Genomic DNA, 11,007 nt, shown 5'->3' on the forward strand with positions numbered 1-11,007 from the left:
TTACGATAAAAGACGATCATTGGAACAACAAACAATTGCATACAATGGAATTAGCTAGCTACTTGATTTTTTGAGACTCGTCTTTCCGGGTTGCAGCGGTAGCTAGCAACCTAGTAAGAAACGATCACGTCCAATGTCAAGAAATGTAAAAACCCATAGTTCCTAAGAGAGGAGTCAGATCAAAACAAAAAGTACACCATTAGAACCGCCTTGTCCGAAACCCCTGTATAGGAAACTTTCTGTCCCTTGGCTTGAACAGCAAGGGAAATATATTGGCTTGAAAATCAAGAAAAGTGGCAGCTACTACAACATTCTGCCTAAACGGGATATTTTTTATTTTTTTCTTTTCCACAGATAGCTTGGCACTGGAACATCGTAGAGGGTTGTTCAATAGCTCATTTTAAAGGAAATTAATTGGGTTAAAAATCTATAGTAACTAAAATAAATTATTTCTAAAATTACATTAAAGAGCGAACTATAGTCTATAGTAACTGGAATCTGGGTTGCAGCGGTAGCTAGCAACCTAGTAAGAGTTACATTAAAAGACGATTATCCGGGTTGCAGCGGTAGCTAGCATTACATAAAGGCTCGATCATCGAATTTAAGCTGAAACCAAGTAAAGGACAATTATGCCTCCATATATTCACAGTGATGTATAAGATTTCCCATTACCTCTGTAAACTGTTCCACTGTTGCCGGTCCATACCTTGGAAGCTTTTCACTAAACATGCAACATTTCTTTTGGATATTACTATGAAGTTTTGCGAAAGCATCTCTAGTCCGGGTTGCAGCGGTAGCTAGCAACCTAGTAAGAGACGATCACGTCCAATGTTAAGAAATATAAAAACCCATAGCTCCTAAAAAACGAGTCAGATCAAAACAAAAAGCACACCATTGAACCGCCTTGTCCGAAACCCCTTTATAGGAAACTTTCTGTCCCTTGGTTTGAAGAGCAAGGGAAATATATTGGCTTGAAAATCAAGAAAATTGACTTTAACCACGTTATTCTCCCCAAATGGGATATTTTTTTCTCTTTTCTTTGTATCCAGAGATAGCTTGGCACTGGAACATCGTAGAGAGCTGTTCAATGGCTTATTTTAAAGAAAATTAATTGGGTTACAAATCTTTTGTAACTCAAACAAATTATTTTTAAAACAGGATAAATTTTTCCACTAAAAACTGTATTTTTGATGTCTTTTCAAAGATATTTGATTATTGAATCCGGGTTGCAGCGGTAGCTAGCAACCTAGTAAGAGACGATCACGTCCAATGTTAAGAAATATAAAAACCCATAGTTCCTAACAGAGGAGTCAGATCAAAACAAAATTTATAATAAAGAACGACCTCTTGCCTATAATAAATTTTATACGCCACTTAATTATAGTATAGGTTTGTAATTCAACATCCGGGTTGCAGCGGTAGCTAGCAACCTAGTAAGAGACGATCACGTCCAATGTTAAGAAATATAAAAACCCATAGTTCTTAAAAAAAGAGTCAGATCAAAACAAAAAGTACACCATTAGAACCGCCTTGTCCGAAACCCCTGCATAGTAAAATTTCTGTCCCTTGGCTTGAACAGCAAGGGAAATATATTGGCTTGAAAATCAAGAAAAGTGGCAGCTACTACAACATTCTGCCTAAACGGGATATTTTTTTCTTTTTTTTTCGTTTTTTTTCTTTTTTTGTATCCAGAGATAGCTTGGCACTGGAACATCGTAGAGGGTTGTTCAATAGCTCATTTTAAAGGAAATTAATTGGGTTAAAAATCTATAGTAACTAAAATAAATTATTTCTAAAAGAGAATAAATTTTTCCACCAAAAACTGCATTTTGATGTCTTTTCACACTGCAGTCTTTCAAACATAATCGTATACCAGCGGTAAGAATTGAACCCACGCCTCTGAAGAGACTGGTGGCTAACACCAGTGCCTTGGACCACTCGGCCAGGCTGCCTCTCATAAATAAATATATATGTGAATTTGGGTTGCAGCAGTAGCTTTACATTAAGAGACGATGCCTAAACGGCATCTTTTTTCTTTCTTCTTTCTTATCCACAGATAGCTTGTCACTGGAGCATGTTAGAGAGTTGTTCAAAAGCTCATTTTAACGGAAATCTCTTGATCTAGTGCTTTTTGTAATTAATTTTTGTTAAATAGAACCTTTTTCCAAAACTCATTTTTCGATAGCCATGTTATTCAACGCAGTTAATAGCTTTTGAAATTAGGTCATTAAGGATGACAGCCCCTCCCCCTACAGCCCTCAGGGCAAGGGTTGTAAGCTTTGCACTGGGGCATATAAATTTTTATTGAAAGTGTTGTCGTAGAAACTTAAAAAGGGCTCATTCAATTGGAAATTGAAAGGTCTAGTGCCTTTTTTAATAGTTGAAAGTCATTGGATAGGGACTAACGCTCTTCTTACGCCCATCATTTTCCGAAACATATCCAATCCAATTTTTGAGATATCCATTTTGTTCAACGTAGTTGACCGTTCTGGAACTTAGGTCTTTTAGAATGATAATCCCCTCAGAGCCGTCAGTGTAGGGGTTGTAAGTTGTTCCCTGGGGGCATATAAGGTTTATATAGAAACTTGTTGTATGAATCATAGGCAGCACGATCGTGATGTTTAAGTAAAGAACGGGGACACTCGGCAACAAGACAAGAAACGAGGACTAAGTAAAGAGGAGGACACTCCCCAACAACCCTCAGGGCAAGGCTTTCAAGTTATACCCTTTGAGCATATAAGAACGATGTTGGCACGATGTATAATTTATAAATTTCGCTTTAGAGCAGGACCCTTCGTATCGAAGAAGTTGTCATAAAAGCTTCAGAAAAGCGCTCATTTAATTTGAAATTGGAGTGGCTTGTGCCCTTTTTAATAGTCGAAAGTGATTGGAAGGCGACTAACACCCCTATCACGCCCACCATTTTTCCAAACACATCCAATCAATATTTTGAGATAGCCATGCTGTTTAACGTAATTGAAAGTTCCGGAAATTCGTTTTAAAGGATGATCCGGGTTGCAGCGGTAGCTAGCAACCTAGTAAGAGACGATCACGTCCAATGTTAAGAAATATAAAAACCCATAGTTCTTAAAAAAAGAGTCAGATCAAAACAAAAAGTACACCATTAGAACCGCCTTGTCCGAAACCCCTGCATAGTATAATTTCTGTCCCTTGGCTTGAACAGCAAGGGAAATATATTGGCTTGAAAATCAAGAAAAGTGGCAGCTACTACAACATTCTGCCTAAACGGGATATTTTTTTCTTTTTTTCTTTTTTTTTCTTTTTTTGTATCCAGAGATAGCTTGGCACTGGAACATCGTAGAGGGTTGTTCAATAGCTCATTTTAAAGGAAATTAATTGGGTTAAAAATCTATAGTAACTAAAATAAATTATTTCTAAAAGAGAATAAATTTTTCCACCAAAAACTACATTTTGATGTCTTTTCACACTGCAGTCTTTCAAATATAATCGTATACCAGCGATAAGAATTGAACCCACGCCTCTGAAGAGACTGGTGGCTAACACCAGTGCCTTGGACCACTCGGCCAGGCTGCCTCTCATAAATAATATATATGTGAATTTGGGTTGCAGCAGTAGCTAGCAACCTAGTAAGAGACGATCAGTCCAATGCTAAGAAATATAAAAACCCAAAACTCCTAAAAATAGAGTCAGATCAAAACAAAAGTACATCATTAGAAATACCTTGTCTGAAACCCTACTGGATAAATAATGAACGTCATCATAGTTTTATATTAGAGCTATGACGTGAATAGAGTGACGTCATAATTAGTATATAAGGAAAGTCAAAACTGAAAATTCTCTCATTCTTGATTAGAATAATGGTTAGATCAAAGCAGGCTATACGCAAGTTGAAGAAAGAGTACTACACAAACAACAGAGATATTAACTTGAAAAGAAAAAAGCAAAGGTATTCAACCGACCAGGTGTATCGAGAAGTAATAATTGAGAGAGCAAAACAAAGGCATTCAACCGACCAGGCGTATCGAGAAGTAATAATTGAGAGAGCAAAAGAAAACAGCAAGATGTGTTATCACAATGATGAAGATTATAGACATGCAAAAATTGAGACAGCCAAACAAAAGATCAAGGAACGGTATGGTAATGATGAACATTACAGAGAAGCAAGAATTGAGCAGGCTAAACAAAAGATCAAGGAGCGTTATCACAATGATAAACTTTATAGAGAAGCAACAATTGAGCAGGCTAGACAAAAGAGCAGGGAACGTTATCACAATGATGAAGATTATAGACATGCAAAAATTGAGACAGCCAAACAAAAGATCAAGGAACGGTATGGTAATGATGAACATTACAGAGAAGCAAGAATTGAGCAGGCTAGACAAAAGAGCAGGGAACGGTATGATAATGATGAAGATTACCGAAACAAACATAAGAAAAAAGTTGCTACCAGAATAATGGGTAGATACTGGGGTGACAAAAGCTATAATGAAAAAATTAAATTCTCTGCGAGGTTGTACCGAAGAACGCATAAGGACAAAGGGAAAAATTACATTCAGAAATACAAGAAGATGGCAAAAATGCAGGCTGATCTTCGTAAATTGAGAAACATTTTACGCATGTTTTACCAGGATCACGAAAAGTATTCAAAATTACAGATTAAAATTCTCTTTGAAAGAGCGGATGCTGTTGAAAAGTCGGCTAGAAATTCCTTGGCAAAGCTTCATAGTAATATCCAAAAGAAATGTTGTCAGTTTAATGAAAAGCTTCCAAGGTATGGATTGGCAACTGCGGAACAGTTTACAGATGCAATGGAAAATGTTCGACAACACAGTGAATATACGGAGGCGTACTTCTTTGAAAATTCGTATATTAATTTTGGAAGGAGCAATTGCAGTTTATGTAGCAGCAATAAGAACATATATACAAGCATACCTATCAACAGCGAAGGAAAAGCAATGTTTTTCAATTATGGCGAAAACGAGCCTGTTAGGGTTATTAGTAAATGTGTTTGTAAGACTAATGATTTAGAACAAATTCCTGGAACACCGAACCAAGAAAAAAGCATTTCTAACTGTGTTTTAAACAGTTCTTTTAGTTCTACTGAATATTTGGCAAAAAATTCTCTGTGTAGTAGAACAAACTGTCCTGAAAAGTACGAGACAACTATTGAAGAATGCTCTGAATCTAGATCTGACAAGGAAATTATGATGGCTGAAGTCACCTATAACAATCTGAGTAAACATTCAAAACCAAAAATTGGGCAGCAGGTTACTTGGCATTACAATAAAGAACGATACTTAGCCCATGTTAACTGAAACATAAATAGGGATTATGCAATTTCCATCAGTATCATGGCTGCAGAGGTGTCCGAAACCAAGTAAAGAACAAACCATTATAGTAAAGAACATTTCATGTTAAAGATTAATGATTGATGCCATAATCATAGTTTGTAGCCAGGTCGTCTCTTACTATTCCAAAGAAAAAAAGCCGTAGGCTTTTTCCTGTTTGTAATCATATAGTAAAGAATGATCCGGGTTGCACCGGTAGCTAGCAACCTAGTTAGAGACGATCAAGTCTAATGTTAAGAAATTTAAAAACCCATAGTTCCTAAAAAAAAGGAGTCAGATCATTACAATAAAGAACGAAATCTAATTACATTTTGCAATCATGAAATATAAAATATAGTAATATAAAATATTACTAAATAACCATATATGACGTAATGAGCGACGTGACGTAAACATTGAAAAAATCGATTTTTATTTTATTTTCGTTTTCAGTTCAGAATCGCTAAAGTTACAAACTGCGAAAATATTTATGGTATCTGAGCAATAGATTTAATATAGACCAGTATAATAAAGAACGACCTCTTGCCTATGCTAAATTTTATAGGCCACTTAACAACAGTATAAGTTAGTAAAGGAGTGATTTCCGGGTTGCAGCGGTAGCTAGCAACCTAGTAAGAGACGATCACGTCCAATGTTAAGAAATATAAAAACCCATAGTTCTTAAAAAAAGAGTCAGATCAAAACAAAAAGTACACCATTAGAACCGCCTTGTCCGAAACCCCTGCATAGTAAAATTTTTGTCCCTTGGCTTGAACAGCAAGGGAAATATATTGGCTTGAAAATCAAGAAAAGTGGCAGCTACTACAACATTCTGCCTAAACGGGATATTTTTTTCTTTTTTTTTCTTTTTTTTTTCTTTTTTTTGTATCCAGAGATAGCTTGGCACTGGAACATCGTGGAGGGTTGTTCAATAGCTCATTTTAAAGGAAATTAATTGGGTTAAAAATCTATAGTAACTAAAATAAATTATTTCTAAAAGAGAATAAATTTTTCCACCAAAAACTGCATTTTGATGTCTTTTCACACTGCAGTCTTTCAAACATAATCGTATACCAGCGGTAAGAATTGATTACAATAAAGAACGAACTCTAACCTATAGTAACTGAAATTACATTAAAAGACGATCACTGAAATAACAAACCATTCCATACATTGGACTTAGTTAGCTACTTGATTGTTTGAGTTTCATCTCTTACTATTTAAAAGAAGAAAAGGTCGTAGGCTTTTTCCTGTTTGTATTTATAGTGAAAAAACGAACTCAAGTCCAAAGAAACTGAACCCTGTGGTTCATTCATATTATCTTCATTATTTTAGCTAGAATGTAAATAAACAAGTTTCTTTTTAAAATTTTAAATTGAAAAGATAGTGCTTTTAATTCAACATATTAAAAGTTCTCCCCGACGGGGAATCGAACCCCCTTCTCCCAGGTAACAAGTGGGCATGCTTACCATTATAATAATGAACGAACTCTTGCCTATTCTAACTTGTATAGGGCAGCTTATTATAGTATAGCCATATATGAGGTAATACGTGAATGCACTATTTATACACGATTATCTTTTGACAAGATAATTAACTTTATTTTAGTTCTCAGTTCAGGATTTTTAAATTAGTTAAAATATAATAAAGAACGACCTCTTGGCTATACTAAATGCAGCGGTAGCTAGCAACCTAGTAAGAGACGATCACGTCCAATGTTAAGAAATATAAAAACCTATAGTTCCTAACAGAGGAGTCAGATCAAAACAAAAAGTACACCATTAGAACCGCCTTGTCCGAAATCCCTGTATAGAAAACTTTCTGTCCCTTGGTTATAATAAAGAACGAACTCTTGCGCTTAGTTACCTATGTCTTGTCAAATTAGCTAATTAATTTCACTTGATTTTGTTTTAAAAATAATTCCCACACCGGGATTCGAACTCATGCTAATTGGTTGAAAGCCAACTATCCTAAGCCACTAGACCATATGAGATACGCGTAGAAAGCTAATTTATTGTTTTATGATCCGGGTTGCAGCGGTAGCTAGCAACCTAGTAAGAGACGATCACGTCCAATGTTAAGAACCCATATTATAACCCATGTTAATTGATCCGGGTTGCTGTTACATTAAAGGACGATCATTGAAATAACAAACCATTGCATACATTGGACTTAGTAAACTACTTGATTGTTTGAGGTTCGTCTCTTACTATTTCTAAGAAGAAAAAGCCGTAGGCTTTTTCCTGTTTGTAATCAGGTTTGATCCGGGCTGCAGCGGTAGCTAGCAACCTAGTAAGAGACGATCACGTCCAATGTTAAGAAATATAAAAACCCATAGTTCCTACAAAGGAGTCAGATCAAATTCAAAAGTACACCATTAGAACCGCCTTGTCCGAAACCCCTGTATAGGAAACTTTCTGTCCCTTGGCTTGAACAGCAAGGGAAATATATTGGCTTTAAATAAAAAAAAGTGGCAGCTACTACAACATTCTGCCTAGACGGGATATTTTTTTTTCTTTTTTTTTCTTTTCCACAGATAGCTTGGCACTGGAACATCATAGAGAGTTGTTCAATGGCTCATTTTAAAGGAAATTAATTGGGTTAAAATCTATAGTAACTAAAATAAATTATTTCTAAAAGAGAATAAATTTTTCCACCAAAAACTGCATTTTTGATGTCTTTTACAGTAAAGAACGATCTCTCTCCCATAGTAACTGATATGTTACATTAAAATTTACTGTAAAGAACAAACTTCCATCCAATAGTAACTAAAATCAGACTATAATCTGGGTTGCAGCGGTATTTACAGTAAAGAACGATCTCGTCCAATGTTAAGAAATATAAAAACCGATAGTTCCTAAAAAAAGGAGTTAGATCAAAACAAAAAGGACACCATTAGAACCGCCTTGTCCAAAACCCTTGTATAGGAAACTTTTTGTCCCTTGGCTGTAACAGCAAGGCAAATATATTGGCTTGAAAATCAAGAAAAGTGGCAGCTACTACAACATTCTGCCTAAACGGCATATTTTTTTCTTTTTTCTTCCTTGTTTTCCACAGATAGCTTGGCACTAGAACACCTTAGAGAGTTGTTCAATGGCTCATTTTAAAGGATATCAATGGCGTTAAAAACCGTAAAGAACGATCTCGTCCAATGTTAAGAAATATAAAAACCCATAGTTCCTAAAAAAAGGAGTTAGATCAAAACAAAAAGGACACCATTAGAACCGCCTTGTCCAAAACCCCTGTATAGGAAACTTTTTGTCCCTAGGCTGTAACAGCAAGGCAAATATATTAGCTTGAAAATCAAGAAAAGTGGCAGCTACTACAACATTCTGCCTAAACGGCATATTTTTTTTCTTTTTTCTTCCGTGTTTTCCACAGATAGCTTGGAACTAGAACATCTTAGAGAGTTGTTCAATGGCTCATTTTAAAGGAAATCAATGGCGTTAAAAACCTTTTGTAATTGTTATATTAAAGGACGATCATTAGAAAAGCACACCATTGCATATACTGGACTGAGTTAGTTTTTCAGTTTAGAATAGTTCGGGTTGCAGCGGTAGCTAGCAACCTAGTAAGAGATTACATTAAGGGACGATCATTGCAATAACAAACCATTGCAGACTTTGGAATTAGTTAGCTACTTGATTGTTTGAGGTTCGTCTCTTACTATTTCAAATCCGGGTTGCAGCGGTAGCTAGCAACCTAGTAAGAGACGATCACGTCCAATGTTAAGAAATATAAAAACCCATAGTTCCTAAAAAAGGAATCAGATCAAATTCAAAAGTACACCATTAGAACCGCCTTGTCCGAAACCCCTGTATAGGAAACTTTCAGTCCCTTGGCTGGAACAGCAAGTGAAATATATTGGCTTGAAAATCAAGAAAAGTGGCAGCTACTACAACATTCTGCCTAAATGGGATATTTTTTTTCTTTTTTTCTTTTCCACAGATAGCTTGGCACTGGAACATCGTAGAGAGTTGTTCAATGGCTCATTTTAAAGGAAATTAATTGGGTTAAAAATCTATTGTAACTAAAATAAATTATTTCTAAAAGAGAATAAATTTTTCCACCAAAAACTGCATTTTTGATGTTTATAATAAAGATCGAACTCTTCCCTATACTAACTTGCATACGCAACTTCACTATAGTTAAGATTACAGTATTTATATTATACATCATTATAAATTATAAAAGGTTCGAATGTTCCAAGATTATAGAGTTAAAAATTTTCCCACTGCGGGAATCGAACTTTCACTGTTAAGTGAAAGTTAATCCGGGTTGCAGCGGTAGCTAGCAACCTAGTAAGAGACGATCACGTCCAATCCGGGTTGCACCGGTAGCTAGCAACCTAGTAAGAGACGATCACGTCCAATGTTAAGAAATATAAAAACCCATAGTTCCTAACAGAGGAGTCAGATCAAAACAAAAAGTACACCATTAGAACCGCCTTGTCCGAAACCCCTGTATAGGAAACTTTCTGTCCCTTGGCTTGAACAGCAAGGGATCATATACAAGATTGATGAATAACGTCATAATCTTAGGTTGTAACCATATATGTCGTAAAAGTAAATGTGATATTATAATGTTAGATATAATTACATCAGTACAGAATCGGTAATGTTATTATGCAAACTTCAAAAACATTTATGGTGTCTTGAGTAATAATATTAATTTTTTAATTCAATTAGAAAAATAACTGAGAATTTTAAAATTTTTTTTGTTTTTTGTTTGATTTAATCAGCAAAATCCAGGATGCAGCGGTAGCTAGCAACCTGATAGGAGACGATCGCGCCCTATAGTAAAAAATGAAATTGGTCTTAACTCCGAAAACTAGAATCAGATCAAAAAAAGAAGTACAATATTAGAACCACCTTGTCCGAAACCACTGTATAGGAAACTTACCGTTCCTTGACTTGAACAACAAGGAAAATATACTTCATATACGGTATCTTATTTTCTTTTCTTTTTTTTAAGTAATGAACGAATAGTAAAGCCTATAATAACTGAATATACAAGGAGACTAATAGATTTTAATAAAACCTTACTTTCCTAGAAACCAGCATCATCCATTTATAATTAACAGAAAAGTTCCCCTGGGTGCAAGGCCATACCAAGAGGGGGAGTTAGGGGGGTTTGAACCCCTCCAAAAATGTTTATTTGACTCGTAAAAACGTAACAAAAATGGATATAAACAAATTTTTTATGCTTTTTTTTATATTTTTCTTTATATATAACAAAAACAATTCATATAACAGAACGAAATTAAAATAAGAGACAATGGAATTGGATGGTTTGTGGGAAGTAGGAGTAGCCGAGCTGCCATTTTCCAGCAATTTAAGGCTTGGAGGCCGGCTAGTGCCAATACGGCACCTGGTAATCGATCTCTTCTGCACTCACTTCACTCTCTTCAAGCAATATTATTATCCACAAGAAAACCAATTATTATTTTGTCCGAGTATCTTTCATCTGTTGCATTATAATTGACTTTAAATAGATCGTCAACATCTTTATTTATCTTCAGTCTTTCAAATGTACGCTTGATATTTGCTGCCAGGTAAGCTGTGCTGTAGCATTCAAAAACTATGTGTTGTAATTTGTAAAGTCTCAGTCACTTTTAAACAAAATCTGCAGTGTGGGTTGTCCCTTTTATTCCATTCACATTCTTCATTTCTTAAAATCAGATAGTTACTCTTTATTC

This window comes from Artemia sp. Qi Xiang Cuo, chromosome 10 (genome assembly GCF_049724085.1).
Source record: "Artemia sp. Qi Xiang Cuo chromosome 10, ASM4972408v1, whole genome shotgun sequence".
Classification (NCBI taxonomy): Eukaryota; Metazoa; Arthropoda; class Branchiopoda; order Anostraca; family Artemiidae; genus Artemia; species Artemia sp. Qi Xiang Cuo.